This window comes from Marmota monax, unplaced genomic scaffold (assembly GCF_021218885.2).
Source record: "Marmota monax isolate L192 unplaced genomic scaffold, Marmota_monax_Labrador192_F-V1.1 WCK01_AAM20220418_F8-fsc00565, whole genome shotgun sequence".
Lineage (NCBI taxonomy): Eukaryota > Metazoa > Chordata > Mammalia > Rodentia > Sciuridae > Marmota > Marmota monax.
Window position 1 is genome coordinate 247344 of NW_026692096.1, and position 9369 is coordinate 256712.

At 43.9% G+C, this 9369-nt stretch overlaps 1 long non-coding RNA gene across 1 annotated transcript; it reads right to left on the bottom strand.

Moving 5' to 3' along the window:
- Nucleotides 1-554: 554 nt before the first annotated feature.
- LOC131424848 (uncharacterized) lies at nt 555-7188 on the bottom strand. Its single transcript, XR_009228415.1, has 3 exons — nt 6270-7188; nt 4910-5029; nt 555-649 (listed from the first exon to the last, which is right to left on the bottom strand). It is a non-coding gene; the product is annotated as an uncharacterized LOC131424848 (long non-coding RNA).
- Between the last annotated feature and the right edge of the window lie 2181 nt (nt 7189-9369).

Genomic DNA, 9369 nt, shown 5'->3' on the forward strand with positions numbered 1-9369 from the left:
GAGATTGTATAGAGGAAAAAATGTGGACTTAGGGATCCAAAAATCCAAGATCCCTACTCAGTAGCTATATGAACTTGGGCTAGTTACCTACCTTCTAGAAACCTCAATTTTTTTAATCTACTAAATCAAGAGCCTCTCTCATAGGTGTGCTTGTGAAATCTCTTAAAATCTCAGGATATGACCTTGCATATTCTAAATGTACAATAATTAATTGTAATTTGGTGGCTATTACTATTACTGCTAGTTCTAGGGATTAATAGGAAAAAATTGTAACTCAAATAAAATTGATTCCATATCTACTCTGGTTGTTAGGATTCTCAAAAAAATTAGTTAATTCCTTCTAGAGCCTGTGACTGTAATCAGTGCAGTGGCCTGGCCTGCCCCTCAATTCATCTTGCATGCAGTCACTTGTTAGCATTTGAACAATGATCATCTCAACATATTACTTCCTGTCCCCTCTACCTAACAAAAGGCCTCTAAATCTGTGTAACTGAGCTCATCATTGTTGTGACCAAAATACCTGCCATGAACAACTTAAAGAAGAAAGGCTTTCTCTTGGCTCCCAGTTTCAGAGGTTTCAGTCCATGGTCAGCTGGCTCCATTGCTTTGGGACAGAACATCCTCTACCAGAGGTGGTAGAGGACAGCTGCTTATCTCATGGAAGAGAGAGAGAGAGAGAGAGAGAGAGAGAGAGAGAGAGAGAGAGAGAGAGAGAGAGAGAGAGAGATTTTGAGGTTGAAAGGGAAAAGGCTCAGAACAAGGTGAAGTCACACACCCAGTGACTTACTTCCTCCAATCATGCCCCACTGCCTACACCTCCAGGGTGGTCCATTTAGCTATCAATGGATTAATCAGAGCCCTTATGATCAATCACTTCCCCAAAGCCCCACTTCTGAACCTTACTGCACTGGTGATCATGACACGATACGTGAGTTTTGGGGGGACATTCCAAACCATTATAAGATCTTCTCATCAGGGCTCCTGAAGTCACCTGTTTTGGTTCCCTGTAATTTCATAGTTCTCAGCTTCAGGAGAGACACCAGTCAGATGGAGTCAATTTCAGTAGGGCTCATAGAGGCCTTCCACCCCCATGCACCACTAGTCTTGCTCTTCCTCTCTCTACTCAGACACTACTATTCATTTTGAAGGCTCAAACCTGCAACCTGTTCTGTGAATCCTTGGATCAGATACAGCTGCTCAGCCCCTCCACAGTGGTCAAATCCTGGGCATAGCTCTGGTTGCACGTATTTTGTGGTCTCCTGGGTGGCTGTTTATATATCTCAATGTCTGACTAGATAGTGAAGTTTCTAAGGGGTATAGACCACATCCTTCTCATCTCGGTGGCTGCTGTAATTTAAACCTTAGGTTTCTCCTAAAGGACCATTAGGCAAGGGCTTGATCCCCAGCATGGTGCCATTGGGAGGTGGTAAAACCTTAAGAAATGGGGTCTAGGGAAATGTCTACAGTTTATTGCAGGTGTGCCCTTGAAGGGATCAGTAGGACCCCAGCCCCATTCCCTTTCTCCCTGCTTGGCCATGAGGTGAATAGTTTGGCTCTACTAGATGCTCCTGCCATCAGGTGCTGCCTTGCCACATGCCCAAAAGCAACAGGGTCAACAAATCATGGAGTAAAACTTCCAAAACTGTGAGCTAAAATTAATCATTTCTCTTTATAATTTGATTATCTCAGAGCCAGGCCTGGAGGCACACTCCTGTAATCCCAGTGATTTGAGAGGCTGATGATGGAGAGTCATATGTTCAAGGCCAGCCTCATCTCCTTAGGGAGACCCTGTCTCAAAATAAAAAAAAAAGAAAAGAAAAAATGAAAAAGGCTGGGTGTGTAACTCAGTGGAAAAGTGTCTCTGAGTTCAACCCCACTACCCACCTCCAAAGAAGTGGATTATCTCAGTTATTTGTTATAGTCATGGAAAGATGATTAATGCTGTGGCCTCTGTGCCAGGACCAAGGATCCAATAACAGAAGGTACTTGGCAAATTAGCTGAATGAATCAAGAAATGATAATCAACACCACAGAGCAGAAATTGCTGCAGCTTTATGTGCAAACCTTCTGTCCCATCTATGCCCTATATGAAACATGACTTCAGCAAGGCTGAGCAGGACTAGTGCTTTCTGGGCCCCTTCTTGCCCAGAGTTTTCCCCTCCCTTTCACCTGTCTATATCCTTCTTCTCTGTAGTTTGGAGCCCAGTCAAGTGCCTGTAATATGAGATTTTTTTCTCCATCAATATTTGTGGGAAAGTACAAATGAAAGATAGATATGAAATCTCCTCATTACTCATCAGGGATCTAATTACTACTGGTATTTAGTTGCCTTTTCCTATCTTTTACTTCCTGAAATTAATTTTAGTACCTATTCAAGGGCCAAACATTTCATAGGTGTCTAATAAGTATTTTTTTGGCTGCATAAGATTTTCCTTAAGTCTTCTTTAATTTTGTATGTTATGGTCTATATTTTGCCATTCTCAAAAATATTCAAACTTATCCCAGAAGTAAAAAAAAATACAATGAAATAAAATAGACTGCTCACTTTACAATGTAAATAGAGTTTTTCTCACAGAAACATGGTTGTAATGATCATAGGCAAATCATAAACATTTAAGAAAAGAGTGGTGGTGGATGGCAGAAGAAGTAGCTCAACACTAGAGGTCCCTCTCTCCATGTGATCAGGTGGCCCTGCCAGGGATCCTTGCCAGTTTCCATGTCTTCTGACTTGGAACAAAAAGTGAGGAGCAAAGGGAATTTTGAACCAGCACATTCTTTGTGGCAGTGCAAATTAGATCTTATATATCAGGCCCGTGTCTCTGAGGCCCTGGCTCAGCCCCAAATGGAATACTATTTTCCCTCTCAAATCCTAGCCCCAGTTTCATTTTGTTCTATTTCTATCTGACTTTTGCATAAACCATGTGACTGCATTCGAATCATTTTATCTCATCCCCATCTGGGTGGCAATCTGGGTTGGAACCAAAATATCTCTGTGGGATAAGAACAAGCAATGGAGTCCCCACTACCCCTCAAAGGGACACGAGAGATTCGGAAATAACTCAAGGATCACAAGGTTCTGCAGCTCAGCCTGAGCTTTCCTCAGGGCTGCTCAGGGCTCCCTGCAGCCACAGAGTACTTCTCATTATTCACACGTGGCCATCAGATGCCAAAGACAGGGACCTAGGTAGGTTCCATCTGTTTCCCACCAAGGCTCAATGACTTGAAGGCAAAGAAGTTAGTAGAGGGACCCCTGAAAGGGACAAAGTTTGTTTTTAAAATGAGAAAAAAAAATTCTCATATGGAAGGAAACAAAGAATAGAAAGATGAAGCAGGAAGGCAAAATTTCCTTCTGTCTTGGTGGTGATGGAGTAGGGAAGAAGGAGGCAGAGGGTGACAGGTTCTTCAATGGCCTCCCTGTTCCAATTGGCTTAATCCTCTGTGAACTCCTGGAAGTAGCACTGCACCTTACTCCCTCTCTATTTATGCCATGGGGACTTCTCTCCCCTTCCCCTGCAGACACCTATCCTTTGACACACTTTGTGACCAAGATGGTGCTTGTAGGCAACACAGGCCACTCAGCAGGGTACAGAATGGAAGAGGCTGGTGGTGGCCTTGGAAGGAGGCCTGGATGATTTAATCTTAAAGATTCAGGGGTCTAGAAGCAGGGGCATGAGCTACAGGGGTTGGGGTTATCCCCTTGACATTGGGTGCTTCTCTCTCCATGATGAAATCAGCTGGAGAAGGACCAGCTCAGAGCCCAGGGCAGGGCCTGGTGGCCCAGGGGGAAGTGAGGTGATAAGTTTACCCAAGGAGTCCACTCCCATTTCCTTTGTCTTCTGATTCCATGTCCCTTGCTCCTTGGGTTAGAGCTTTTCTAGCTCAGGCCAAGAATCTCCTGTGACAACCTAAACAAAGTTGCTTTATCTCACATCCAGTGGCTGTGTTCTTAAAGATTTTTGCCAAATCCAATTGCACTGGACTTGACACAAACTATTTAGAAAAGATTTGAATTAGAGAATTCTTGGTCAATCAGAGTCAACTTATGATGGAGAATCTGGACTAGTTTGGAAGTGGCAGAAAACTATCCCTAAGTTATCAGTGCAGTCTGACATTTATCACTTGGTCCTTGACAAGTTGCTCACCCCCAGAGCTGAGGTCACACACATTTGAGGGCCCTGACAGAAGCCTTTGCATGGGTTTGTACAATCAAAAGCCAAATGACAACTTGGCCCTTTTGCTGGGAGAGCGGAGAGTCCCAGGAACAGAGGGTTGGGGGTACTGGGGCATTTCCTTGTGTTGGGAACAGCATTCTAGAAATTTCTGACACATTAGTGTCAGAAGCTATATGTCAGAATAGGGATGATGTTCATTTGCCCTCTATAATTCGGCTAAAAGTTTTGGCAGATTTTTAGCTGGCTGTTGCATGGACACAAATTTGGAGGAGGTAAATGCATTTATCATGTTATTGGAAACCCTGGGCCCACCCAGAGAAGTGAAAGAAGTTGGCAAAATTCCTAGCTGACTCCTATTGCCTTTATTTTCTCTACAAGGACACATCTCAGCGGCCGGCATGATCTCCAGATCAGTGAGCAGGAAAACCTGTTAATTGCTAGTGGCTTGAAACTTTGGGAGTAAAAGCTCAAAACCTGACAAGATCTTGTAAATTTAGGGATAGGCAATGTGCCACCTCAGACGTGAGTGTCATTTGCCTTGTTTTGTTATGAAAACTCATAACCTCCTATGAGGGGCACAGAGTTTGAAGTGGAATCCATTTAAGCTTTAGCAGTGTTTCAGCTGGGAAACTGGAAAGCACATTTGTCCACCTAATTCTGCCATTGTCACTATACTAATAGATGATAGCACATTGAGGGACCTAGCAGTCATTGCTTTTTTATAGGTTGGCAATTACCTTCATTTTTATAGCAGCCAGGAAGGCTGGGATGTGGAAGGAGGTTCTCCATCACAGCTTCTCTTCCTTCTGAGTTGGGTGTGTTTGTTCTGCAGGTACATGCAAAGCCCTCCTTGTTCTCTGTTGGAGTGAATACAGCAAAACAGCAATCAGACTCAAGGGACAATGTAGGTTTCACAAGGTTGCAATCACTTTTCTATAGGAAATGCATTTCCATGGGGAAGGTGTAACCCTCTCTTGTGCCAGTAATTTAAAAAACAAAACACAGATTTCTTGAAGGTTAGGGTATTCTGAATATAAATTGCTCTATAACAAATTAGCCCCAAACCTTGATATCTTAAAATAATAATAATCATTTAAGGTCATTATATAATTTGCAAGGGCTGCCATAATGAGCTACCATAGCCTGAGTGGCTTAAATAAGAGAGTTTATTTTCCCTCACAGTTCCAAAAGTTGGAAGTCTGAGACCATGGTGTCAACAGAGTTGATTTCTCCTGCAGACTTTCCTCTCAACTTGCAGATGGCCATCTTCTCCTGTGTCTTTAATCTCCTTTTCTGATGAGGACATGGGTCATTGGGGGTTAGGGCTTTTTTTTTTTTTTTTTTGGTATGCAGGATTGAACTCAGCATCATTCAACCACTGAGCCACATCCCCAGTCCTATTTTGTGTTTAATTTAGAGACAGAGTCTCACTGAGTTGCTTATCACCTTGGTTTTTCTAAAGCTTGCTTTGAACAAGAGATCCTCCTGCCTCAGCCTCCTGAGCAACTAGAATTACAGGCATATGCCACAGCACCCTGCTAAGGGCTTTGATATATGAATTTTCAGGGGGATACAATCCATAATAATCAGGACTCTACAGTTTGGATGGAGGTCAGCAGGGAAGGCTCATTTGTGCTCCACAATATTTGGGAGCTCAGCTGGGGTGTAGAGCAGGGTGGCTAGAGGAGTTCAGAGTCTCCAGTATCTCTCTGTGTGTGTCTAACTCCGGCTCCATAGTGCTTCTGGTCTTTCCTGGTGCTGTCTCCAGCATTGACTGCTCCAAGGTAGTGGGACTTCTACCATGTTGGGTCAGAGACTCAAGAAACTTAAGTAGAAGCTGCCAGGCCCTTTGAGATCCAGCCTCAGAAGCCATCATTGCCAATCCCTCATTTCTCTATGGGCACACAGGGCCAGCCACAGTCAGCAGAGTGCAGCTGTAGCAAGGGTGTGAACACAGGAGGTCTGGATAACTGGGGTCCATCTTGCAGGCTGACTACCACAGGTGAGAAGGTGGGCCTGACTCACAGGGCTGACGGGACACATCTGTGCATGGTGCTGATTCCAAGCCATTCTGTGATAATGCTGTGGCTTCCTCACCTCACTTTTCACCTCAGGCTATCTCTCCACCTCCAAAGATGACCTTGTTACTATCAGAGTTCCCTGGTTCTGGAAGGCAGCAGAAGAAGGAACATGAACCAATATGCTTAAAGTGAGACCTACACCAAAGTGACTGGGACCCGGGAACAGAGAATTCAGAGCATGGCACTCATGCGGGACTCTGCAACCATTTCTTACTAATCCAGAGTGAGAGGAGTACAGAAGCTGAGACTAGGAGTTAAGAAATGTCCATTGCAATTGGACAATCATTTAAGGCTATCAAGTGTGACATTTAAATGTGTGTGTTTATTTTTGTATGCATTTGTCATTTTGTTTTGCTCAGTAATTCATTTTTATTGTCTTTCACAGAAGCATCTGTCTATAATGGATAGCAAATAGAAACTGTGGGTCTATCACAACAGACAACTTGGGAAGCCCTAATTTAGGGGGCTCAATGGCCAGGGGCACAACAATATGATTGTATTTACTGTCATTGACTATGCATTCAAAACGGGTAAGAAGATAAATTTTATGTTACATTACCATACTCAAAAAAAGAAAAAGACACATGCAAAAAAGTCACGGATTCGGTGCTTCCTCTTCTTTGTCTTTCTCACCGCCCCAGCTGCCTCCTTGGTATTCTCTTGCTCAGAAACTGAGTCGTTTCTGCTCCATCCTCCACCCCTGCATTCTCCACTGGCTTCTAGCCTTTGCCATCTTATGTGGGCTCTTTCTGCTATGCACCTCAAGTCTCACTTGCTGTGAGTGGCTCAGACACATGCTGCTCTCCAGCTACTGTAACTGTTTCAGTCAGCTTGGCCAAAATTTCTAGAACAATCATGGCATGCTGGGCATAATTCTAATCCAGGGTTGTAGAGATGGTTTCTTCCTTCTTGAGGCTCTGGGTCTATAACATAGACCTGTAAATGGAGAATTTCAACATGATTAGTAAAGAACTGAGGAGGGGAGGAGGAGATTCAAGGGAGAGTTCTAAGATGAGATGTTCACAGCCTCGTGGAGTTACCCAGGCAAGCAACTTAGGGAAGAACCTGCTGGCTCAGGGCTGGTCCAGAGCAGAAGTCAAGGTATGGCCATATGGTGCTGATAGGCTGTTTGGTTGCTGGAGTGAAAGGGTTGGTCCACCCTGGTTGGTGGACCAAGAGGTTGATCTGGAGCAGCTAGGGCTGTTTGAGGACAAGTAGCCCATGAAGGGTTTCTGGAAGGGATAGGAATCAGTTTTGTTTTCTACCTATTGCTCTGGGGTTGAGTGTGGGGGTAGGTGGTCTTGGAGGGAGGCCCAGGAGCAGGGGAATCTGTTGAGAGATTCTGCAAGGGCCCAGGGATTCTAAAAGGCTGAATTAGAGAGGGGTCACAGCAACAGGGAGAAGGGGAAGATCCGAGGAGTAGTTCACAGTTGAAGTCGGCAGGGCTTGTCTGCTGGTTGCAGGGGAAGTGTAGTTGGTATATGTGTTCTGGACGCAGGGCCAGTTCTAATTGCGAGCCATTTCACCCATGTCCAGCCCAGTGGTCCTCTGTTGGTTTGCCCAACATGCTGCTGTCTTCTCAAGCCCCATCCTTTTCCTGGCAGGGTCCCTTTGGTCCAGGCTGCTTCATTCTGCCTTATTCTGCCCTTTCTGCCCCTCCGCCAGCACCTCCCCTCTGCAGGACACATGTCCTAATGCAACAGAAAAGCGAGGCTAATGAAAATACACTCTTCACCCAAGGTCCTAGTAATGTAGCCATCTGGAGATTTTTAATGTATAATTATGTGTGTCTGCACATGTAAATAAGGTTTTTTTTTTTTTTAGAGGAAAATTCATTCAAGTTTTTTGGTTTGGGTTGGGGTCAGGTTGTGGGTGGGGGAGTTCATTGATCCTTTTTAAAGTCACCATTTTATTTTGTAATAACATTAGATTTACAGCAAAGTTGCAAAGCTAGTGCAGAGAGTTCCTGTTCCTGGGTATCTGTGACCCATTTCCGTTTCCTCTAATGCTATTTATATTACTGTGGGACATTTTTCCAAACCACAGAATCAATCTTGGTGCATCACTCTTAACCAAACTCCAGGCTTTTTTTTTTTTTTTTTGCTTTTTCCTGTCCTTTTCTGGTCCAGGAACTAATCCAGGGTCCCACAGTGTGCTCCACCATTGTGGTTCTTAGTTTCCTCTTGTCTGTGACTGGTTCCTATTCTTCTGATTTTTCATGACCTTGAGAGATTTAAAGACTAGGACTTCCACACCGAGCTTGATGACAGTTGTCACTTAAGCAGTCACCTGTGAAAGTCTTAGGTACCAAGAGAATCGAGGACAATTATAGAATCAGTTGAACTCAAGATCATAAGGAAACTCAGATACGTGTGGCTCTGTTCCCCATGGTCACATTACAACACAGACTGTGAGGCTTTCAGTCAGAGTGGCTTCCAATCCCGGCTTCTCCATGAGCCACTCTGTAATTTAGAACAATTTTAAAAATCTTTCTGGTCCATTTTCTCCTCTCTAAAATAGGACTGGTATAACCTTTGAGTGCATGTAAATTGGGGTGTCACATCTGAACTGGGGGAATCAATATCTGAATTGGGAGAACATTTTTCATTTTCCATCCCTTCAGTATGAGAAGGAACTCTAGGGCAGAGATTTCCTTAATATTCCTTTCTATTGCTGTCCTGATATTTGCCTTTTCTTATCTTTAAAACGGATGCCCCTCATGTAATCTATATAATACAGTCTATCTGAATATTTTGACTTCATATCCCCGCTAAGTGACATAAAGAATTTCTGTGGTTTTAGTATCTTCAGATGACTTTGGATGAAAAGGAGAATCCCAAGAACCAAGTGTCTATTGGACTGTGACAAGATGACAGGATCTCTCAAGAGGAAATTGAAAGTATCCCCCAGGACCGATATTTCTGAATAGAGTGAAGGTTCTGGAGGAAAGCTAATGTACCCTGAATCTTCCTTGATCATTTTCTCCCAGTCCTGCTATACCCAGGATAGGGGCTGCAGTGGTGGACTGGAGATGAATGCACGAGAAGAAATGCATGTTCCTGGGGACGTCTTGATCAGAAGTCCATAAGGATGTGGACATCCACGGCATGGTTTCC